We start from the raw sequence: 24,849 nt of genomic DNA, 5'->3' as shown, positions 1-24,849 counted from the left end.
ATTGCTAGGTCATCTAGTAATTCTACTTGTAGTGACTTCACCATTTTTTACAAGTCCTTCATAATTATATTTTAGGCATATAGTGATAGTGAATCAGGGTTATTTCCACCATCAGTGTTGACCTCCCTCCACCAGAGTTCCCCAGAATACATCCCATACCTTCATCCTGAGCCCCCTAGTCTACCAGTGTAGCAGGTCCATTTTGTGTTTAGATTGTTATAGTTTGAGTCTCTTGATTGTACTGTCATTGACTTTGGCTTGGGTATTTAGTTCTGACCACTTTTTCCCCAACCAAAGCACCTGAGACCATTTGGCCTCTGAGCTCCATCCACTCCCCCCCTTTTCTTAATTTGTTTCTATGTAAGAATATGAGATAAAGTAAAGTGACTCATGTCCCAAGGTTAGTGGCTTCATCATTTTACTTACTCATCAACAGGGGACAATGACTCCAGTTTTTTCCACATCCTCATCAACACTTTTGTTTTGTGTTTTGCTTTGTTTTAGTAGACACTCTAATGAGTATGAGTTGGTATCTCATTGTGATTCTATTTCCATTTCTCTAAACAATAAGTGATGTTGAGCATCTTTTTCTGATTGCTGGTTGTTTTTTGATCTTTGGAGAAAGATCAATCCAAGTCTTTTCTCTGTTTTAAATTTTTTTTTTTTGTGGTTTTTGGGTCACACCCGGCAGCGCTCAGGGGTTATTCCTGGCTCCATGCTCAGAAATTGCTCCTGGCAGGCACGGGGGACCATATGGGACACCGGGATTCGAACTGATGACCTCCTGCATGAAAGGCAAACACCTTACCTCCATGCTATCTCTCCGGGCCCTGTTTTAAATTTCTTATTGCTTTGGGTTCTGTGCTGTTGATCAATTAATTTTGTTTTTGTTTTTGTTTTTGGGTCACACCCGGCAATGCTCAGGGGTTACTCCTGGCTCTATGCTCAGAAATCACTCCTGGCAAGCACGGGGGACCATATGGGATGCCAGGATTCGAACCAACCTCCGCCCTGGATAGGTTGCTTGCAAGGCAAATGCCCTTACCACTGTGCTATCTCTCCGGCCCCTGATAAATTAATTTTTAGTGGGAAATTTTGTACAAAAAGGAGGTGTAACAAAAACAAAATTGGACCTATCTGGTAAAAGTCTTGAAGAGAGAGATGTCTTGTCAGGATCTCCTTTCCTCAACCTTTCAACTCTCCAGCAATATCTACTTCCCTCTGTTTCTTTCTTCACCGGGGAACTTGGATTTCTGAATTCTGCACATCTCCTGGGTGAGAAGAGGGAGCTGGGCTTTCAGTCTTCTATATAGAATCCTCTTGTTTGGTTTAACAGCTATTCATTGTGGAGGTGAAAGGTGCCATCTGGTGCTTTAAGAGAGAATATTTCCAGATTTTAGTAATTTTACCTTTTCTTTTCTTTACTTCCTCTTTTTTTTTTTTTTCCCACATGGAAGTTGCTCAGGGCCTACTCCTGGTTATGTGCTCAGGGTTCAGTCCTGGTGGTACTATCACTCTAGTCCCAATTTTATAATTTTTTATTGATAATTCCTGGAGGAAATTGACACTGAAATGGAGGTGAAGACAGCAGTTAACAGCACCAACACTGTAATAGTTTGGTCTTTTATTTGTTTGTTTTGGGTCAAACCTGGTTGTTCTCAGCATTTTATTCCTGACTTGTTCAGGGATCACTTCTGGCAGAGATTGAATCTGAGTGGGCCACATGTAAGGCAATTGCCCCCCCTGCTGTATATCTATCTGGTTGCAACACTGTAATTAAAAAAAATATTGCTTGTTTTCAGGTCCACACTCAGTGGTCTACTACTTCCTGCTCTGTTTTTGAAGGGTCATTTTAAGTAATACAGTAATCCTGCATATAAAACTGTGTTCAGCCCTTTGAACTATCTCTCTGATCCTAAGATAGTAACTTTTATTTATGTGTGCATTTACTTATTTACATTTCATTTTAATTTAGGAGCCCCACCCAATGCTAACTCCTTTCTCTGTGTTAAGGTTTACTCCTGATTGCGATAGAGGGATGATATGTAGTGATACTGAGGATCAAACCTGGGTCACCTGTTTGCAATGCAAGCACCTTACCCTCTGTTCTGTCTTTCGGGCTCAAGGTGATTAACTTTTTTTGAGAGGGTTCACTACTGGCTCTAATTTTGGAGTCATTATGGGCTTGAGGATCACATAATATGCATGAATCAAACCTGGGTTGGTCATGTGCAATGCCAGTGCCCTATTCACTGTACTATTTGGCATCAAATTACTTTTTTAAAAAATAATATCTTTATTTAAACACCGTGATTACAAATCTATAAGACTGTAGATGGGTTTCAGTCACAAAAAGGACACCCCTCTCCTTCACCAGTGCAACATTCCCATCTAACACTCTCCTCCCACATACCCTGCCTGGATATGAAACAGGCATTCTACTTCTCTCATTCATTAACATTGTCTTGGTAGTTGTTAGTATATTATTTCTCTAACTGCACTCATCTCTCCTTGAGGTGAGCCTCATATCGTGAGCCAGTCCTTCTGGCCCTCATCGCTGGGCATTATTACAATAATGTCTTTAATTTTTTAAAACTCTCTCTCTCTCTCTCTCTCTCTCTCTCTCTCTCTCTCTCTCTCTCTCTCTCTCCCTCTGATTTATTTTACTCAGCATAAAGTTTCCATGTCCATCCATGTATAGGAAAATTTCATGACATCATCTCTCCCGACAGCTGCATAATATTCTATGTGTATGTGTTCCACAGTTTCTTTAGCCATTCGTCTGTTGAAGGGCATCTTGGTTGTTTCTAGAGTCTGGCTATTGTAAATAGTGCTGCGATATGTGAGGAAGGGCTTTTTGTATCACATTTTTGTGTTCCTAGGGTATATCCCTAGGAATGGTATAGCTGGATCATATGGGAGCTCAATTTCCAGTTTTTTTGAGGAATCTCCATATTGCTCTCCAGAATGAGAGTTCCTTTCTCCCCACATCCCTGCCAGCACTGATTGTTCTTGTTCTTTGTGAATGTGTGCCAGTTTCTGTGGTGTGAGATGGTATCTTATTGTTGTTTTGATTTGCACCTCCTTGATAATTAGTGATGTGGAACATTTTTTCATGAGCCTTTTGGCCATTTCTATTTCTTCTTTGAGAAACTGTTCATTCCTTCTTCCCATTTTTTTGATGGGATTAGATTTTTTTTTCTTGTTAAATTTTGTCAGTTACTTGTATATCTTAGATATTAGTCCCTTGTCTGATGGGTATTGGGTGAATAGTTTCTCCCATTCTGTGGGTGGCTTTTGTATCCTAGGCACTATTTCCTTTGAGGTACAGAAGCTTCTTAGCTTAATATAGTCCCATCTGTTTATCTATGTTTCCACTTGTATGGTGAGTTATTTCCACCTTGAATATGCCTGTAGTCTGAATTTTTTTTTCTGGTTTTGGGTTATACTCGGCAGCGCTTAGTGGTTTCTCCTAGCTCTACAATCAGAAATTGCTCCTGGCAGCCTCAGGGGACCATATGGGATGCCGGGTTTTGAACACTGCCCTTCTGCATGTTAAGGCAAATGCCCTACCTCCATGCTATCTCTCTGGCCCCTAGTCTCGATTTTTCTTTCACTATGTCATTCCTGAAAAAGAGTTGATGTCACTTATTTCTTGGCTAGGTGAATTTGGACATGTTCAGCTTGCTTTGAGAATGACTTTTCATAAAACTTCACCTGAGGTATAGCTTCATTAATTTTATTCAAACAAAAATCTTTAAATAGCAAGAAACCTTTTTCCTTTGTGAGCTTCTTCTGTGTTCTTCCACTTTTCATAGAGAAAGTATCTTCAAGGGGATCTGCAGTGACTATCTTTGCTCATTTGCAGGCGCAATATTGGGCAGAAAGATAATCACGGAAACACTCCTGTGATGTTCGGAAATGAAGAATGTGGCCACTTACTATTGGCTCGCAATGCTTCAGTGTCAGTGAAATTTGCTGAGGGATGGAGTTCAATGGTGGAAGCCATCAGCTGTGGAGATAGACAGATGACTAAAGTTCTCCTAAGGAAGCTAGCAATCCAGGGAAAGTGTTAATGGAAAGCAACTTCGATTATTAAAAGCACTGAAAGAGCTTGGTGACTTTTATGTAGAACTTCACTGGGATTTTTCAAAGCTGGGTGTCTGTACTTTCCCGAATTCTGCCTTCTGATGCATGTAGGTGTAGGTATCTAAATCGGGCTTGACACTACTCTTATAGATTTTACTGACATGAAGTGCCACCAAGGGGATCTAAGCTTCATTTTCAGTGGGAATGCGGCACCCTCTTTATCTTTAGTAATATTAGACAATGAACAAAAAGTTTTCCAGCGAGTATACCATGAGGAATCAGAGATGGAAACAGAAGAAGAGGTTGATATTTTGATAAATAGTGATATTCATTTCGCATCTTTATCAACCAAATTAATTTCTTTCACATGTGCCTAAACAGGATGGCTCTTTTGGGAAGATAAAACTGAAAAAGTAGGAAACTTTTGGGCAGACTTTTTTCAAGAAAAAGAAGAGAACATCTCATTGAAGAAGAAATCTTTGAAATAAGGTCATTATGGAGAACTTAAGTAAAGGTGGAAACATTATGAATCAAATTTTGAGCTGGTTTGAAGAGCCTTAGTCCTCCCCCTTAGAACACCATTATCTGGGAAGTATATATATATATATATATATATATGGAAATATATATATATTTCCATTTCCTGCTGAAAATGGAAAAACTCCTCTGGGTCAAGAACTCTGAAGTATGTTCTTCTGTCTTTTACATTAGGTTCAACATGGAACCAGGCAATGAACAATAATTGAACAAATGGAGCTCTAGCATCAAAAATAAAGTTCCTTGCTCTTGGTCCACAAATTACTTCTGATATCCTTTCTCTCTCATAAACCTAAGTGACCTGATCTTTGTTTTTCTTTTTGTCTCTTTTTTATTTCCCTCTCCTCCCCTTCATTGTTGTGATGTGGCTGCATTGACCAGGTATTGTACACATGCCTGACTGTGGTGCTTGCCATACCAGATTGTGGTGCTCACACACGCAATGCTGGTGCTCATTCAGCTGTAGTGAACGTGCTCACCACACTTAGCTAAGATACAAGTTATGATTGTGATCACTCCTGGGGGTGTTGCTAGGCTGCTCACACATGCTTATCTCTACTTCCTTGTTATGTAACTCACAGGTTGTTTTGTTTTTTTTGACCATACCACCCTGAACATGCTGGATCTCATCTGATTTTTGTCATGCTTAGGGCTTTCTCCTGTTTCTGTTCAGGTGGGGCACAGTGGAAAACGCAGTTCCGCATATCAAACCTGGGTTGGCCATGTGCAATGCAAGCATCTTACCCATGGCACTATCTCTAAAACTCCAAACATCTTTTAAGTTATGGTGCTTCATAGTGGTCTGCCCCTTTGTTTTGATGGTTACACACACTTGGCTACTATGCTGCTGGAAATCACCTGTGCCAGAGGTCAGAGACCACAGGCCTGGCAGGCTTGACCCATGGTTGTATACTCAGAACATATGGGACATTGAGGATTTGAACTTGTAATCATACACTTGCAAGGCAGGGGCTTGAAACCCCAAGCCATTTATCTCAGCCCCTTTTCTTTTTTTTCAGTTTCTTTGTCTTAACATCTCATCTCTCCAATAAGAAAACATTAATGTTTCAGAGAAAAACTTATGTATTATCTAAGCTCTAGTGCCTAGCTTCTTAAACAGTGGGTCTAAACTGGTAACTAAAGGTGGAAATTGCAAAAAAAAAAAAAAAAAAAAAAAAAAAACCAAAACAAATAAAAGATGAACAAGGCAAAAGGTTAAAAGTTACTGAATGCACTATAATCAAAATGTAATTCAAACTCCACCACACAGAAAGCAAAAGTGTTTCTGGTATCACTCACCCATATTACATTTCTTTGATGAAAAGTAGTCTTGAGAGGCAAGGAAATTGTACATAAATTGGTATAATCCAATCTGGGTTTGATCCCCAGCATCACATAGCTTCCTGAGCATCACCAGTGTAATCCCGAAAGCCTCCAAACACTGCCAAAGTTGCTCTGGTGGTTCTCAGAACCACAGGACTCAAACAACATTGCAGCTGTGGGCCCTAGAATGGAAATGCTGACTAACTTTGGCTTAGTATCACTGGGAGTGGCCTCAAAGACCCCTCCTTCCTGCTTAGAAGCCCCCAACTACACACACACCGAGGGAGGGTAAATGGGAAAGTTTAAGAAGTCCTGATCTTGAAAAGGCATCTGCGTTCCTAATTCATTCCAGCACTATTCACAATAGCCAGAATATGGAAACAATCCAAGTGTCCTAGAATAGACGAGTGGATAAAAAAAACAAAACAAAAAACAAAACAACCATGGTACATCTACACAATGGATACTATGCAGCTATTAGGAAAAATGAAGTCATGATTTGCTTATATGTGGATGGATATGGAGAGCATTATGCTGAGTGAAATGAGTCAGAGGGAGAGAACTAGACATAGAATGATCACACTCTTTATGGGATATAAAAATAACCTAGTATTAATATATAAAGAAAATAGAGATGAAGTCCAGGAGGACCAGTCCATGGTAGAAAGCTTGCCACAAATAGTGGGGGAATGTAGTTAGGGCAGAGAATGGAACCACTATGACAATTATAGTTGGAAATAATGACTCTAGACATGAACTGTATGCTGAAAGGAGATAAAGTGATATGCATAATACCCTTTAATAACAATAGTGTAAACCACAGTATCTAAAATGAAAAGGGAGAGAGAAGAAAAATGTTTGTCACAAAGGCAGGCAGAGGAGAGGGCAGCGGGTAGGGCAGAAGGAAACTGGGGACATTGGTGGTGGGAAATGTCCACTGGTGAACAATGGGTGTTGGACATTGTAAGACTAAAACTCAATCATGAACACCTTTGTAACTGTACATCTCACCATTATTTAACTTGATCTATAGGACAGAACTCAGAAATTTCTTTTTTTTTTTATTTAAACACCTTGATTACATACATGATTGTGTTTGGGTTTCAGTCATGTAAAGAACACCACCCATCACCAGTGCAACATTCCCATCACCAATGTCCCAAGTCTCCCTCCTCCCCACCCGACCCCCGCCTGTACTCTAAACAGGCTCTCCATTTCCCTCATACATTCTCATTATTAGGACAGTTCAAAATGTAGTTATTTCTCTAACTAAACTCATCACTCTTTGTGGTGAGCTTCCTGTGGTGAGCTGGAACTTCCAGCTCTTTTGTCTTTTGTGTCTGAAAATTATTATTGCAAGAATGTCTTTCATTTTTCTTAAAACCCATAGATGAGTGAGACCATTCTGCGTTTTTCTCTCTCTCTCTGACTTATTTCACTCAGCATAATAGATTCCGTGTACATCCATGTATAGGAAAATTTCATGACTTCATCTCTCCTGACAGCTGCATAATATTCCATTGTGTATATGTACCACAGTTTCTTTAGCCATTCATCTGTTGAAGGGCATCTTGGTTGTTTCCAGAGTCTTGCTATGGTAAATAGTGCTGCAATGAATATAGGTGTAAGGAAGGGGTTTTTGTATTGTATTTTTGTGTTCCTAGGGTATATTCCTAGGAGTGGTATAGTTGGATCATATGGGAGCTCGATTTCAAGTTTTTGGAGGAATCTCCATATTGCTTTCCATAAAGGTTGAACTAGACGGCATTCCCACCAGCAGTGGATAAGAGTTCCTTTCTCTCCACATCCCCTCCAACACTGTTTATTCTCATTCTTTGTGATGTGTGCCATTCTCTGTGGTGTGAGGTGGTATCTCATCGTTGTTTTGATTTGCATCTCCCTGATGATTAGTGATGTGGAGCACTTTTTCATGTGTCTTTTGGCCATTTGTATTTCTTCTTTGTCAAAGTGTCTAGAACTCAGAAATTTCTAACCCCATTTTTCTGTATGAGTAGATTAAGAATTTGAACACAAATTTTGTCTATTGGTATGGAAATTGTGTCCCATCCTGTAAAAATTAAATTGACTTTTCTTTTCTTTTCTTTTTTTTTTCAGGATTCCCACCACCAATTTTATTGAGAAACAATGATGCAAAGAGGACAAGGTAAAGTTACAGTGAAAGAACTATCGCCCATAAACAGAGTTCTCAGAAGAAGTTCTCTTGCTGACGCCTAAATATTGAACGTACAGTCAAAAAAACATTAAGAAAAATAAGGCAGAACCCATGTACAATTACTTTGTCCACAAGTCCCCAGATTGTAAGACATTATAACATTTCTTAGCAGTACACAAAGCAACGTAAAGCCATGAGATTTATGTGACTCCTTAACTTTGAAGGCATAGTATTTTTATATATTCATGCATATACATATTAGTTTAAGTTAACATCAAAAGTTTAAGAGGTTTTTTTTTGGGGGGTTATTCAAAAGGGCACAATAAAACGGTGTTAGAGTGGCAAATATTGTTTGCATAGGCCCACCAAAATATGGGGGTCATAGAAAGGAATAGCCTTGGTCTAAATACAAGGAGACCCTACCCCTGAAGTTTCCTGGCATAAGACCAACTCTAGGCTCCAGGCAAACTAGTTTATTCAATCCAAGTCATTGTCTGTAGTGCCAATACAGTTTTATTTTTCACACAGTCCTATTGTTGGCATCAGATTTCTGTATTAAAGATCCTGGAATCTGCACATCCTACATTGACGTCAGGCTGGTGTGGAGTATCTTCTAGTTTCACCTCACAATTTAGGGGCAATACAGCAAGCCCTGTCCAGTAAGGAGGTCATTGTTCTTGTTAAGTCTTTTCAGTGTTAAGGGAAGTCTCTTTTGAGTAGATCCATGTCAGAGCAGCTGTAGGGTCTTCCCTGGTAGAGGATTGCCTCTAGGCGATGTTATAGACAACCTTGGATGTTTTGTAGATGTCTTCCCTAGAACAGGGGTGAATGGAGAATGCCCATTCTTCTGAAGCCTGTGAAATTGACTTTTCTTTTCACCACATCATTCTATGGAAAAAAAAAAGATATACTGGCTGGAGCTATAATACAGATGGTAGCACACTTGCCTTGCATGCAGCCAGCCTCGGTTCAATCCCTGGCACCCTATATAGTCTTCCAAACTCTACCAGGAGTGATCTCTGAGCACAGAGCCAGAAGTGAGCCTTGAGCACTACTAGGTTTTTCCCATAAAAAATGTTGTGTTTACATTTATTTAAATATGTATAATATATAAATGTGTCTGTTCTTGGGGGAGGGTAGCCACAGCCAGTGGTACTAGGGAGCTATCTGATTGGGTGCTATACACAGGACACTGCAGTGACAGAGATCAACACAGGGCCAGCCACATGCAAGACAATTGCCTTAATTTTTATACTATATTGCCAAACTCCAAATATATTTATTTATATTTTCCTTCCTTCCTTGCTTCTTTTCTTCTTTCTTTCTTGCCAGGTGATAGAGATAGACAAGGAGGAACACCTTTTTGTTTTTAAAGAAAGAGATAATATCAAGTTAAAGGAATTGCTTAGTCACCAGTTCTGAATTAACCCTGAGATGAAATACCTGTCTTTGAACTGAGAAAAAATGAGGTGCCACCCAGAAACTGACGCACCATTTAGAGAAGGGGCCCTTTATGAAAAGAAGCTTGGAGAAAAACAAAAGATCATGTTAAGATTATGGAAAGGACCAGGTTCTTCCCTTTGGCCACATCGGAATAATTGTAGAACAGTTTTGGAAAAAAAAAAAAAACTACTATAAAACCACCAAATTGTAAAATGTTGGAAACATTCTCTGCCTACACCTTAACTTGAGATGTTATGTTCATTTTTCTCCCTCTGGAGAAGCATGTGTTCTCTATGGATTCTTTCTCTTTCTCTTCTCTCCTCACATTCTCTAAATAAAACGACTTTACTTCACTATTTATCTTCTCTTGAAATTCATTTCTGTAAGGGAAATTGATGATTCTAAATAACATGAGCCAAGGTTAGAACTGACTTTCCTTTCTTCTCAGAGAAACTGTAGTGGAAAATCACTCCAACCTAAATATACAGCAGCCTCAAAACTTAGATTGTGGGATCAACTTTTGTGTTTTGCAGATCCAGTGGACAAATGGTACAACTTGACTACTGTCTTGCGGGACTGATAAGATACTAGTGTCCAATCCATGCAGATACTTACAGAATTTATCAGTCTTAACCTATCTCCAAAGCATTCTCTAGGTGATTAAAGTGGAATTCGCAAGGAAGGTGGCAGTATTGAGGGGGATCTCATGGTCCTCATTCTGCAACATAATTGTTTTCTGGTTTGAGAGTCATACCTAGTGATATTCAGGACATACTACTGACTTTGTGTTTAGGGATCACTCCTAGAAGTGCTTGGAATCTATATCCATTACTAGGGATTGAACCAGGATTGGGCATACGCAAAGCAATCAACTTCACTTCTATACCACTCCAGTCTCCATCTGCAACATTTAAATAATTCTTTAAATGTCATATGACCTACAACAACTTGTGAGTTATATGGGGAACCAAAATTTTGGGTGCTGTTTTTCCCATCTGTAGCACAGGGATCAAATTTAGAACTTCAGACATAATAAGATATGAATTCTATTGTTGAACCACATATTCAGCCTGTATTGTCTTTTAAACTTATTAATATAAACTTAATAATGATAGGGCTCCTTGCATGTGGCTGATCCAGGATGGATCCAGGTGTCCTATATGGTCCCCCCAGCCAGGAGCAATTTCTGAGCACATAGCTAGGAGTAACCTCTGAGAATCTCTGGGTGTGGCCCAAAAACCAAAATAAAATAAATAAATAAATACATTTAATAATATAATAGTATAGCCTCTATATTATTATATTATATAATAATAGTATTTATGTTACATTTTAATATAGCATTAATTGCTTCTTTCATTGATTAATAAGTAAAATAAAATATTAAAAAATTTAATAGGGGGCCGGGTAGGTGGCGCTGGAGGTAAGGTGTCTGCCTTGCAAGCGCTAGCCAAGGAAGGACCGCGGTTCGATCCCCGGTGTCCCATATGGTCCCCCCAAGCCAGGGGCGATTTCTGAGCACATAGCCAGGAGTAACCCCTGAGCATCAAACGGGTGTGGCCCAAAAACCAAAAAAACCAAAAACAAACAAACAAACAAACAAACAAAAAAAATTTAATAGGGGGCCATACCTGGCAGATTTCAGGTTCTGATTTCAGAGATCACTCCTGGTGGTGCTTAGGAAACCATGTGGATGCCAGGGATTAAACCTGGATTGACTACATGGAAGGCAAGTACTCTATCTACTGTATCTCTCTGGCTCCTGGAAGATGTTTTTTAATTATAATTTGTTTTTGTTTTGGGGCCACACCTGGCGGTGCTTTTTTTTTTTTTTCTGACTTTGTGCTCAGAAATGACTTCTAGTGGTGTTCAGTGGACCATAACTAGTGTCAAGGATTTAAACTGGGGTTAGTATGATATAAGAGAATTACTTTTACCCCTTTACCTCTTCAGACCCTTTGAAGATTATTTTAAATTAAACATGAATAAAGTCCTGCATCCAGAAAGCATGCCCCCTAAGACCTGAAAGAGGCCCTTTTAAGGGTGGTGTGGGTGGAGGTAATATGACCATAGTGATGATCTGGTTTCTCATCACTTGTCCTCTGACCTTCAGTGAAGCTTAATTTTAAGATGTGGTGAAGTAGGCAGGTATATAGGGGAACCCTAGCAATGGGGTTCCCTTATATACTGGGGAAGTAATAAAACCAAGATAAAATTAAAAGAAAGTTACTCTATCTCTAATCCTAGAAGTAGCCAAAAAGCATGATGGCCACTTTGTGGACGCAGGAACTAAGGTCTGGTAAGATTCTAACAGGTACCAGCACCAGTCCAGCAATGGCTGAACCATCTCTGGAAAGAAGCTCTAGTAGGCAAAAAAAGGTTTGTGACAAAAACATTAAGGTGGACCACAAAAAATTTTAAGCTATTCCCTTTGACAACACCATTAGCGATGTGTTCTTATCTAAGTAGAAAACCCCTATTGGGGGAAGTTTGAGACAAAAATCTATGAAACCAATACTGTGAAGGCAAGCAAGGTACTTTCCATTCAAGGATGTGTGTGTGGCCCACATCTACCTAAGATACTCTCTGAAGAAGTCTACATTCTCTTTTGAAGGTGTTAATTCTCTTTCTTTCCTCATGATCTCTAAACAAATTTCTTTACTTCACTATTATTTCCTGATTGTCTTTTCTGTGAGAGAAGGTAACAGACCCGGGAAAGCCTGGGCAAGATTTAGGAGTGGTTTTAATTTTCTTGCAAAGAGTAATTCCCTACTTCAGCCTGAGTTCCACAATTCCCAGAGAAATTGGGTGGCAGAAATCATTTCCCAGATAAAGCAGAACAAGTAGAACACAAGTGTGTTTGAAAGATGCCTCATGGGTTGGTGAGATAAAATACTCAGAAGCAACTTACAACAATCCAAACTTTCTCAGGCACTTAACTTTTGGGTGGGTATCAAGGCAAACATTTTCAGGCTACCATCTTTCTCCTTCACAATTCACATGAGTCACCTACAAGAATGTTTGCTAGAGGAAGTAACCAAAAAGACAAAGTCAAGATTTGGGGATGCTTTAAAGTTTTAAAATATTTTATATTGATAACATTCAAAAGTATATCTAGAAAATGGCAGTTCATATACTAATTTGGAGGTAAACTGTTGTATTTTGAAGATTTTGAAAATGCTTTGGCCCTTTTCAAGGAGAAGTTGCTTATGAGGCTAAGGAGAGGATAAGGAAAGCTAATGCTACGGGGCCGGGCGGTGGCGCTGGAGGTAAGGTGCCTGCCTTGCCTGCGCTAGCCTAGGATGGACCGCGGTTCGATCCCCCGGCGTCCCATATGGTCCCCCAAGAAGCCAGGAGCAACTTCTGAGCGCATAGCCAGGAGTAACCCCTGAGTGTCACAGGGTGTGGCCCAAAAACCAAAAAAAAAAAAGAAAAAAAAATGTATTTTGGGGCCGGGCGGTGGCGCTAAAGGTAAGGTGCCTGCCTTGCCTGCGCTAACCTTGGACGGACCGCGGTTCGATCCCCCGGTGTCCCATATGGTCCCCTAAGCCAGGAGCAACTTCTGAGCACATAGCCAGGAGTAACCCCTGAGCGTTACTGGGTGTGGCCCAAAAACCAAAAAAAAAAAAAAAAAAAAAAAAAAAAAAAAGGAAAGCTAATGCTGAGTGAATCTAGAATTTTAGTTTGAGATGATGAAAAACTTTGGCAATGGTGGTCATATAACCAGTCCCAAATAAATTAAGAACTGAATTTAAAAAATTAAAAGCTATCAAATTCTTCTGGTCAGGGATTGTTAAGAAGTAAACAATGTTGCCCTCAGGGTCCAGGAGATAGTTTCATGAGTTACATGCTTTGCATGTAGGAGTCCTGGGTTAAATTCCCATCCCCAAAAAGACTCCTGAGCATCTCCCAGATGCCTTAGTGAAAGAATATCACAGAAGTAGCCATTTGCAACTAGAAAAGATGCCAATACAGGGATTAAATAATTGGGTAAAGAGAATCCCTCTAAGTTTCCTGTATTCTTGAAATTTTGGGGTATGGGCCTCTCAATTCTTACCACAGGTTGTGTTCTTTACACTGACTGTATAGAAAGAGGAGGTGCAGTAAATGCACACCATATTCACCTGAACCCAGGCCCTTTGCTTGGTCTGTATTGTGAATTGGGGGACAAAAAAAAAAGTTTTGGGGTATATCGAGTCCTTTGAAGGACTGGCCCAGAATCCTGAGAAGAGGAAAGCACCATCAATGACCACCAGAGGGCATGCTTTCATTCGTCTTCACTCTCAGGGATACATCAGCTAACCTAACCTGTGGGTCATCAACTGCACAGGAAAAACCTAGACATTAATTGTCCTTACTTCATGCCCTCCTCTCGTAGTGGAAAGAGTTCCGATGGGTTGGAGAGCTGCTCTCTATGTGTTCTTGTCATATATGGAGCTGCTCTCTCGCCTGGTCTGTCTCTGGGTAGAAGCCAAGGTCCAGTCATTCTTTTGGAACTCTAGGCCACAACTGGTAATGCTTAGGGCAGGCTCATCTCTGAGGACACTGTTGGCTACCTAACTGCCAAGTCTCTACTCAGGACCTGATCCCTTCTAAATGTCCCTCCATACCCAAATGATCACCTGATGACCTGTAGGGTCTCAGGGATTGTGAGGACATTCTGATTGCTGGGTAGACTTAGGTATCAGTTTCTTTTGAAAGGGATTGTTTCCCTTCTGTAAGCGTCTGGGGGCTCTCAAATAAACAGAAAGAGGGAAGTGTGGGCAGGCTGCTTCTTACTGTTTGTGGGCAGCTAATGACATGATGACACCTCTCTCTAAATGAGCTTGAACTAAGGACACTGCTATCTCCTCTGTTGCTCCTCTTATGTACATCCTGGAGGTTCAGGTAAGTCCTTTAGTTTTTCCAAAGGAACTCTTTTGCTTTCTACACATAAGAGCTCTGCCAGTATTGGGGCCAGTGACTGTGGCAGATGACTGTGTGTGCCTGACTACCTGGTCTCAGGGTTGGAGCCTTGCTATGGCAGCTATGTGGGGCCAGAGGATCAGACTTACCCCTCTGGATATCTGTTTCTTCTTCATGTATGTTGGGGCAATGAAGAAGCCTCCTTCTTTGGTTGAAGTGGATAAATGACTGCGCGGGTGGTATGTGTGCAGTGAAGTGGTTTTTCTTCCTGAAAAATAAGACCTAGATATTTTTATCATCAAATTTTTTCAAACAATCAAAGAAGGGAAGATTTCCACATGAATTGCTTTGATTTTTAGAGTCTCTTAAAAACATATGAAAAGCCTTCACATTCATTTTATTTAAATTTTATTTTATTGAAATAACTATGATTTACAGAGTCCTTCATAGTTGAATTTGAGATACACAATGAGTCAGAGCCCTTCCACCCAGTGTCAACCTCCCTCCACCAATGGCCCCAGAGTGCATCCTATACCATCATCCTTTGCCCCCTGGCCTGCCAATATATAACAGGCCCCTTTCAGTTTAGATTGTTAAGTTTAGATCCCTTGATTCTATTATCATTGACTCTAACTAGGATATTAATTCTGTCCTTATTTATTTCCCCACCAATGTATCCGAGATCACTTGGCCCCTTACCCCCAGATTTTCTTTGATTCTATCTTCTTAGTTTTATAGAAAAATGCGGGAATATGTAGTAAAAACAAAATAATCTGTGTCCCAAGGTTCTATGAAAAAGTTGAGAGCCCAAATTTAAAAGATGAGATTAAAAATACAATAAAAAAAAGGTGTGTGTGGCAGGGTTTTTTTTATTGTTTTGTTTTTGCACAGGCACAGCAAAATATGGGGGGAAATAGAAAGAAAAAAACCTTTGGCCTAAAAACAGGAAGCCCTTACCATGAAGCATCCTGGCATAAAACCAACCACAAGCTCTAGGCATACTAAGTCTTCCTCTGTGGTTCGAGTAAAAGTTCTTCACAATCATAGTTGTTGTAATCAGATTTCTGTAGGTAGAGATCCTGGTTTTTGTACAGATGTCAAAGTCATGGTGACAAGAAGCATCTTCTCATTTCATCTCACCATTAGGTGGCAATGCAGGGAGGGAGTCCTGCCCTGAAAGCAAGTTGTTGCTGTTACCAAGTCATCAGGGTGTTATATGGGTAGGGTTTTTGCCTTGCATGCACCAGATCCAGTTTTAATCCCTAGTACCCCATAAGGTTCCCAAACACTATTAGGAATAATTAATTCCTGAGTGCAGATTCAGGAGTAACTCCTGAGCATCACTGGTTTTAGCCCACAAAACAAAACAACAAATATGTATAACATATGCTTTGTATGATGGAGTCCTAGTATTTTGGGACAGGGTCTCATGAAGCAGTACTCAGTAGTTATTCTTGGCTCTGCACTCAGAAATTACTCCTGGAAGTCCTTAGGCCATATGGGATGCCAGGGATTGAGTTTGGGTCGGCATGTAGAAGCCAAGTTCCACTGTACTATCTTTCCAGTCCCTGGTGACCTAGTTTCAATTCCCAGTACTGCATGTTCCCCAGAGCACCACAAGGATCATCTAGCCATGAGTACCCTCTTGAACACTGACAGATATAATCTCAGAACAAGAATTTGGTGTCCAGAATTTAGGGGTACAGTAGGCAGGATGCTTGCTTAGCATGTGGCTGATAGGTTTGATTTCCAGCATCCTATATCCCTGAGTGCAGAGTCAAAACATCTCTGGATTTCCTATGTCCCCTCCCTCCAAAAAAAATTCCCCAAATTAAAATAATAAGTGTTACCTAAAATTTTCTGGTGGGAGGAAGGTCAAAACCAGTGGTGTTCAGGGGACCATGCAGTGCTGGAGACTGAACTTGGGCTCCACTATGCAAAGCATGTGTTCTGAGCTACCTCTTTGCCCCAAAATCTAACTTAAAATTGTAAGTTTATTGAATAAAAAGCTGGTGATAGAGACAACAAGAAGAATGCTTCTCTCACATACTAAGGATCCAGAATAATTTTTTTAATTTTTTTCTCAGACACTCATTCAGGGGACATTATATGGCTACAATACAATCTTTTTTTATATATTGTATGTGATATCTCAGTCCTCACACGATGTCTGCCTCCTAACACTTGAGGAACTGCTGCATCTCATTTCATCTGATGGTCATTCTGTGATTTCTTTCCCAATTTCCCACTGTTTGGCTACTGCTGTGCTTCTCTTCACTATGGTGTACATATGTTCATGTACACCATAATACACACATGTTTGTGTGTTTATGTATACACATGTACTTGCATGTATTGTGTACATGCATATGTTTGTGTTTATGTAATTATGGTGTACATATGTATTTATGTGTAACTTCTTTTGGATGGTTTCTTAGGCTAGATTTCAAGAAATAATATCATGTAAACAAAATCTATGACAATTAAAAATACTTTATCCTCCCTGCCTTTCTTTTTATCTGTTGTTGTTTGAATGACTGAAGATCCCACACACACTTGGTCATAGTGCTCACTAGAGTACTATATGGTATTCCACACACTTGGCCATGGTGTAGCCAGAGATGGCTTGCAAGGAGCCTGAGAAATTGTACAGAGGGTTGGGTTTTTGACTTGCATGCGATCAATCATGCTTGATTCCCCAGCACCACCAATAGTGTCTAATTTGTCCATTAGCCAGAAGAGCCAGAAGTAAATCCTGAGTACTGCCATGTGGGCTGCAGCATAGAAAAATAAAAAAACTCCTTGCAAGTGCTAGCCAAGGAAGGACCGTGGTTCGATCCCCCAGTGTCCCATATGGTCCCCCCAAGCCAGGGGCGATTTCTGAGCACTTAGCCAGGAATAACCCCTGAGCATCAAGAGGGTGTGGCCCAAAACAAAAACAAAAACAAAAAGAAAAAGAAAAAGAAAAAACTTTAGTATGGGGGAATCACAGACAACAGAATGGCCTGGATCATGCTTTGTGCAAGTCAGCAGCATGAGGACTGAACTATTAGCCTATATTTGCAAGGCAAGTGCTTTACCACTGAGTCATTGCCTAACCTCCCAATGGCCATTTTATTTTTATTGAGACCAATGTAAATTACAAGTATTTCACAGTTAGGTTTAAGGTACATAGTGACAGTGAATTGGAGCAATTCCCACCACTAACTAGTGTTGAGCCCCCACTACCCCTGTTTCTAGAGTGCATTTCATATCTACACCCTTAGCCCCCTGGACTGCTGGTGTAACAGGTTCCTTTTGTGTAAAGCTTGTTGTGGTTTGGGTCTCTTGATTCTATTTTCGTTGACTTTGGGTTGGGTATTTAGGTCTGATCATTTTTTATTTCCAGTCAATGTTTGTGAGACTGCTTGACCCTGGTATTTTTTTCCCCTTCACGTTATGAGGCAGAACAAGATAATTCAATTTCTATGGTTTTGTTGAAAAGAAAAAGAAAAAAAAGTGGGGAGGAGCCCCTATCTAGAAGCTATAAATACAAATTTAAAAGAAGAAGGAAAGAAAGAGAAAAACAAAACAAACAAAACAAAAATTAAAAAAATGGAAGCAGGGACTGGTGTGGCTCTTTTTTTTTCTTTTTCCTTCTCTTTTCATAGGCACATAAGTATTGGGCAAATTAGAAAGGAAAGTTCCTTGGCTGAGTATAGGGTTTTTCCACCCTTGAAGCATACTGTCATGGGATCTTCTACAACTCCAGCCCATGGCCATTTTATGAGAGGTCAAACTTGACAGTACTCAGAGTTTACTCCTGGCTCTGTGCTCAGGAATCACTCCTTGCTCTGTGTTCCGGGGTCCATATGAGATACGTAAAATCAAATGTGGGTCACCCAAGTGCAAGCCACATACCGTGACCACTGTTCTATCTTTCTGGCCTTCCATGACCAATTTTTATTCTATTTTATTTATTTTTTTCTTGAGTTATAGCCTAAGTACTGAGGGACTACTTCTGGTTTAATGCTTAGGGGTCACTCTTGACAGTAGGAGGTAAAGGATGGGGGAACATGTGGTGCCAGGGATATAAACTGTGTCTCCTGTATGCAAAGCCTACATCCTAGTCCTTATAGTTATTTCCCTTATTGCCAATGAAGTTAAAAAATTAGTTATGGGCCCGGAGAGATAGCACAGTGGCATTTGCCTTGCAAGCAGCCGATCCAGGACCAAGGGTGGTTGGTTCGAATCCCTGTGTCCCATATGGTCCCCTGTGCCTGCCAGGAGCTATTTCTGAGCAGACAGCCAGGAGTAACCCCTGAGCACCGCCGGGTGTGGCCCCCAAAATTAGTTACAATAAGGTAAAGAAATTTTGTATGCATTATGTTGGGAGTCAAATCCAGGTCTTTATGTATGTAAGAACTACACATTATTATTGAGTCCAAGTCTTTGGAATGTAAAAATAAATGTACTGGAGAGGTAGTAAAGAGGTTAAGGTGCTTGCCTTGTATGTGACTGACTTACATTAGATTCCTGCACCAAATTTGGTCTCTGGAGCACCTCCAGGTGCAACCCTCGGCCATAGAGACAGAAGAATAAGCACTGAACACCTCTAGTGTAGCCTAGAACTAAAACTGAAAACAAAACCTCCAAACCCAGAATATTACCAATAAATTAATTTTTTAAATTTTTTTATCTTTTTAAATATTTTTGGCTTATGTAATTTTTATTTTATTTTAATCAAAGTGGATTACAAATCTTTCACAGTAATATTTTAGGTACATAGTGATAGTGAATCAGGGGCGTTCCCACCACCAATGTTGTCCTCCCTCCACCCCTGTTCCCAGCATGCATCCCATATCCCCCTTCTTTACCACCCAGGGTTGCTAGTATAAGTGATTCCCTCTTTGTCTAGCATGTTGTAGATTGGGTATCGATTCTGTTCTCGTTGGCTTTGGATTTGGCGCTCATGTTTGAATATTTTTTTATTTCTACATAATGTTCATGTGACTGTTTGGTCTTGGTGCCCTCCATTATTTCCTCCTCCATTTGTGAGGCGGAGCAAGATGGTTTATGTTGTGTGGTTCTGTTTGAACTTTCTTTAATTTTTTAATTGACATATTATACTACTACTGGCTGCGTGGAAAGATCAGTTTCATCACTATTTTAGAATTTTTCCCACTCTCTCCTCACCTTCCATTTGAGGAATTTAATCATTTAAAATTTTTGCTAGCAAACATATAGTTTCTAACTGTGGGTAGACAAATATACCTAAGAAGCATGAAGAAGTACGTACAAAGAGAGCAAGGTCCTGTAAAAAAAAATTAACCCTGCAGCAAAATTAATCTGAGAATGAAGGAAATACAGTCACAAGTGTGGCTCTGTGTCACCACAAAAGATGTTTGCTGTCCACCTTTTCTTAGATGTCTAGGAATTATATTCAGCTGTTCACAGCTACTACCTTCTCACCTTCTGCACACATCCTTAAATTTGAATGAAGTTTGAATCATCTGTCCACATAGTTATTTAGAGTGCTGACTAGTGGAGGTCACACGGGAACATGATTTCACTGTGCATGGGCAGTGACAATTTGGGTTCTAGAGGAGAATTTGAAATGTGGGCAAGAATGGTTGCTGTTGACTGGCAAGTGTAACCCAAATGTTATCTACCATCTCCAGATTCAAGATCTAGATTGAGTAACTCAAACCCTTTCAGACTTAGAGACATGAGACAACCTTGGATTTCCTAGGAGTCACTTTCTTCTCATGGTTAGTCCTCATTCTGAGTTCCTTTCAGTAAACCTGGCAAAACAAAACTGCTCACAAAAGCAGTGGCTGATATTGTAGATATTACTAAAGATTGGGCAGGAAGTATTTAAAATGCAGAAAACAACAACAACAACAACAACAACAACAACAAACCCTTCAAAACCAAAACCAAAACGAAACAAAAAAACAACCAAAACTTCAGAATGAGAGCAGACCTGGTCTTAAAGGTTTCTTGTCACCCATTCCAAACACTTTCTACCAAGTATGTCTCTATTTTTGTGCCATCCAGCAGGTTCCCATGCTTGAATATTTTTATTTTTTATTTTGGATTTTAGGCCACATCTGGTGACGCTCACTCAGGTCAGCCACTTGCAAGGCAAACGCCCTACTGCTGTGCCATGGCTCTGTCCCTCTTTTTTTTTTTAATATAAATAATACCTTTATTTAAACACCGTGATTATAAACATGATTGCTGTTGGGTTTCAATCATAAAAAGAACACCCCCATTCACCAGTGCAACATTCCCGTCACCAATGCGCCCACCTCCTGTATTCAAGACAGATTTTCTACTTCCCTCACTCATTGACATTGTTATTATAGTTCTCAGTGTAGTTATTTCTCTAACTGCACTCATCAATCACTCTTTGTGGTGAGCTTTATATCGTGAGCCAGTCCTTCTGGCCCACATCTCTGGGAATTCTTTTAAAAATGTTTTTTTTAATTTTTCTTAAAATCCATAAATGAAGAGACAGTTCTGTGTGTATTTTCTCTGACTTATTTCACTCAGCATAATAGGTTCCCATTCTTTTTCATTTCCCTAATACCAAATTCTACCCTCCTCAGTTATCTTAAGAATTTTAGACTTCAGAACATAAAAACCGGCCAGCAGACTGCTGCAGAAGCTGGATTCCCTGCTTGGGACATCAGGCGGGGAAAAGACACGAATCTAAGCCTGTGCAGAGGGGCCCAACTGTGAGTGTGAACTGTAAATATCTGTCTACTGTCCTCTTGTGTGAAACTCTTGGGAGTGGGGCAAAAGAGGCTCCATCAGAGCACGGCCGCTCTGCTTCGCTACGCAGCCGTGCGCTCCTTCTAAGAAAAGAACACCATTGCAACAATAAGAAAAAAATCACAATAAGAACTGTGCTATATCAGAGAAGCAAGCATTTCTCTCTGGACTGTCTTCTCTGTTGCATGCTCGGGCCTAAGATTTGACCCAGTGTGAGGCTTCATCCACGGAGGACTCCCCTCCCTTAGAGGCAAGTCAGCCCATCCAGAAAGGGAGAAGCCAGAGGAGTGTGCTGCCTACATCATATAGACAATGAATACCACCACAACACGTAGAAAAACCCACAATACAAGTGTGACAATGGGGAAACAACGCAGGCCAGCATCAGACATAGAGAATGAAGATGACAATTCTGAGGACCAGATAATGACTGAACAACTAATCAACCTCTCAGATAAGGACTTTAGACTAGCAATATGGAAGGTGCTCAACAGACTCCAAGAAACCATGGATCGAGTTGAACAGAACACTAATAAGAACCAAGAAAATATGAAGGCAGAAATGACAAAACTCCAAACTGAAATAACATGTCAACTAACAGGACTGAAAAAGTCAGTAAACGAAGTGAATGACAAAATGGATAAGCTCTGGGACAGGGTATCAGAAGCTGAGAATAGACTTGGTGCTGTGGAAGATGAGATACATAACAATTCCATACAGCAGGAGAGATTGGACAAAAAACTTAAAGCAAATGAGCAGACAACGGAAAAATTAGTCAAAGAATGGGAACAGATGAAAATAGAAGTCTATGATAAGATCAACAGAAACAACTTAAGAATCATTGGCGTCCCAGAGACCCAGGAAGAAAATTCCCAGGAAGAATCAATGGTCAAGAACATCATTAAAGAGAAACTTCCAGAGCTAAAGAATATATGTGATCAAATCCTGCATGCTCGAAGAGTACCAACCAAAAGAGACCCCAGAAAAACCACCCCAAGACACATCCTAGTCACAATGACAAATCCCACAGATAGAGACAGAATTCTGAAAACAGCAAGATCAAAAGGGGAAATTACATTCAAGCAAGCATCCTTGAGATTTACAGCAGACCTGTCACCAGAAACACTCAATGCCAGAAAGCAGTGGTGGGATATTGTGACAAGACTGAATGAAATGAATGCTTCACCCAGAATACTATACCCAGCAAAACTCACTTTCCGGTTTGACGGAAGAATACATGGTTTCACTGACAAAAAGCAGCTCAGAAACTTTACAGACACAAAACCAGTCTTAAGAGAAAAACTGAAAGACCTAATTTAAGACAAGACTAACCAAAAGACACCAAATTTCGATATAAAGATGGCATTAAATCCCAGGACAATTCTTTCTCTCAACGTCAATGGTCTAAATGCACCAGTCAAGAGACACAGAGTGGCTAAATGGATCAAAAAACTCAATCCAACCTTCTGCTGCCTACAAGAAACACACCTGAATAGTCAGAACAAACATAGACTCAGAATAAAAGGCTGGAGAAAAATCATCCAAGCAAACAACACCAATAAAAAAGCTGGAGTGGCCATACTAATATCAGATAATGCAAACTTTATACTCAGGAAGGTTGTAAGGGACAAAGATGGACATTTTATATTAATCAAGGGGTATATAGAGCAGGAAGAATTCACTCTCCTAAACATATATGCACCAAATGAGGGGCCAGCAAAATATTTAATACAACTGTTGACAAATCTGAAAAATAATATCAATAACAACACAATAATTGTGGGGGACCTTAACACGGCTTTGTCAACACTGGATAGGTCAACCAGACTGAAACCCAACAAGAATATACTAGACCTGAGGAGAGAAATGGAAGAAAGAGGCCTAGTGGATATATATAGGACACTCCACCCCCAGAAACCTGGATACACATTCTTCTCCAACGTACATGGGACATTCTCCAGGATAGACTACATGCTGGCGCATAAAACATATCTCCATAATATCAAGAGGATAGAAATTTTGCAGACTACCTTTGCTGACCACAAGGCTCTGAAATTATTTGTGAATTCCAAAGGGACTCAGAAGAAAAACATTAACACCTGGAAGTTAAACAGCCTCATACTCAATAACCAGTGGGTCCGAGATGAAATCAAGGAGGAAATCAAAAGGTTCCTGGAAACAAATGACAATAAAGACACAAACTATCAGAACTTATGGGACACAGCAAAAGCAGTAGTGAGAGGAAAATTTATAGCTTTGCAAGCACACATCAGGAAGGAAGAAGGAGCTTACCTGAGTAGCTTAATGACACAGCTAATAGAACTAGAAAGTGCTCAACAAAAGGACCCAAAAATAGGAAGACAGAAGGAAATAACAAAGCTGAGAGCAGAAATCAATGAAGTGGAAACCCAAAAAACAATCCGAAAGATAAACGAAAGCAGAAGTTGGTTCTTTGAAAAAATAAACAAGATTGATAGACCACTGGCAAACCTAACAAAGAAAGAGAGAGAGAGAAACTTGATAACTCGTATTAGGAATGAAAAAGGAGAGATCACTACTGATATGACAGAGATTCAAAGGGTAATCAGAAACTACTTTGAGAAACTCTACGCCACTAAAAATGAGAACCTGGAAGAAATGGATAAATTCTTGGACTTATAATCTTCCACGGTTGAAGGAAGAGGATGTAGCATATCTAAACACCCCCATCACCATTGATGAAATCAAAACGGTAATCAAAGGTCTGCCGAAAAACAAAAGCCCAGGCCCAGATGGATTCACTAATGAATTCTTTCAAACTTTCCAAGAGGAACTACTACCAATCCTGGCAAGACTCTTTCATGAAATCGAACAAACGGAAACACTTCCAAATAGCTTTTATGAAGCCAACATCACCTTGATACCTAAACCAGACAGAGATGCTACAAAAAAAGAAAATTACAGACCAATATCGCTGATGAATGCCGATGCAAAGATCTTCAACAAAATCCTGGCAAATAGGATTCAATGCCTCATTAAGAAGATCATCCACTACGATCAAGTAGGTTTCATCCCAGGAATGCAAGGCTGGTTTAACATCCGTAAATCCATCAACATCATACACAACATCAATAACAAGAAAAATAAAAACCACATGATCATATCAATAGATGCAGAGAAAGCATTTGATAAGGTCCAACACCCATTCTTGATCAAAACTCTCAGCAAGATGGGAATGGAAGGAACCTTTCTCAATCTAGTTGAAGCCATCTACCACAAGCCAATGGCAAATATTATCCTCAACGGAGAAAAACTAAAAGCCTTCCCTCTAAATTATGGTACAAGACAAGGCTGTCCTCTCTCACCACTCCTATTCAACATAGCACTGGAAGTACTTGCTATAGCGATTAGGCAAGAAAAAGATATCAAGGGAATTCAGATAGGAAAGGAAGAAGTCAAGCTCTCACTGTTTGCAGATGACATGATACTCTACTTAGAAAACCCTAAAGACTCCACCAAAAAGCTTCTAGAAACAATAGACTCATATAGCAAGGTGGCAGGCTACAAAATTAACACACAAAAATCAATGGCCTTTCTATACACCAATAGCAATAAGGAAGAAATGGACATTAAGAAAACAA

At 40.0% G+C, this 24,849-nt stretch overlaps 1 non-coding gene and 1 pseudogene across 1 annotated transcript; both read left to right on the top strand.

Moving 5' to 3' along the window:
• The first annotated feature begins 390 nt into the window (after positions 1–390).
• LOC126027716 (ankyrin repeat domain-containing protein 13C-B-like) lies at positions 391–4,773 on the top strand (annotated as a pseudogene).
• An 8,832-nt stretch (positions 4,774–13,605) lies between these two features.
• LOC126032334 (small nucleolar RNA SNORA51) lies at positions 13,606–13,738 on the top strand. Its single transcript, XR_007503851.1, has one exon. It is a non-coding gene; the product is annotated as a small nucleolar RNA SNORA51 (small nucleolar RNA).
• Positions 13,739–24,849: the final 11,111 nt, after the last annotated feature.

This window comes from Suncus etruscus, chromosome 1 (assembly GCF_024139225.1).
Source record: "Suncus etruscus isolate mSunEtr1 chromosome 1, mSunEtr1.pri.cur, whole genome shotgun sequence".
Classification (NCBI taxonomy): domain Eukaryota; kingdom Metazoa; phylum Chordata; class Mammalia; order Eulipotyphla; family Soricidae; genus Suncus; species Suncus etruscus.
Note: the sequence above shows the minus strand (reverse complement) of the source record. Positions and strands in the feature narration are given on the sequence as shown.